Here is a 505-nt window from a genome sequence, read left to right as displayed (position 1 = left end):
GGGGGGGGGGGGGGGGGGGGGGGGGGGGGGGGACCAGGGAAAACAGAAGAGGAGTACCATATGAGGTTCGGCTTACACTGAGAACAGCTACAAGACTCGGGAGTTGCTCCATTGTCTGTCTCGGCTGCACTTTGACCTCATCTGGTCCTGCATTCCTCCGGCCTGAAAAACACAAATCTGCTGGTCACAGTCTGACACATACGAGGTCCTTAAAGTGGAAACCTGTGTTAGATCCTCCGCTGGGTTCTTACTGCTGTGTCCCCTCACTTCCTGTCCTGTGACCCCTGTGTATAGGACAGGAAGTGAGGGGAAATCTTCTCATGTGGCAGAAGTTATAGTATAAGACATAACTGGCCCGTGGTGCCAACCTATACCAGTGCGTGTGTGGCGGGTTGCTGCAGTGCCGGGTCCACTAGACAACATTCAACCAAATTACTGACCTAACCTTTATTCTAATCACTAAACCCCACCCCTAACCCTCCCCTTAGCTAACCGCCCCCTTACC

The 505-nt window shown here is 53.7% G+C and overlaps 1 long non-coding RNA gene across 1 annotated transcript in view; it reads right to left on the bottom strand.

Moving 5' to 3' along the window:
- LOC108797270 overlaps positions 1-505 on the bottom strand; it is a 3,332-nt gene that overhangs the window by 1,002 nt on the left and 1,825 nt on the right. The window contains exon 2 of the long non-coding RNA XR_001941870.1: positions 77-162. This is a non-coding gene — a long non-coding RNA (uncharacterized LOC108797270). The remainder of the gene's footprint in view (positions 1-76; positions 163-505) is intronic.

The sequence above is a fragment of the Nanorana parkeri genome, unplaced genomic scaffold, assembly GCF_000935625.1.
Source record: "Nanorana parkeri isolate BGI_ZX_2015 unplaced genomic scaffold, ASM93562v1 scaffold1251, whole genome shotgun sequence".
Lineage (NCBI taxonomy): Eukaryota > Metazoa > Chordata > Amphibia > Anura > Dicroglossidae > Nanorana > Nanorana parkeri.
This window is presented reverse-complemented; position numbering and strand designations above follow the sequence as displayed.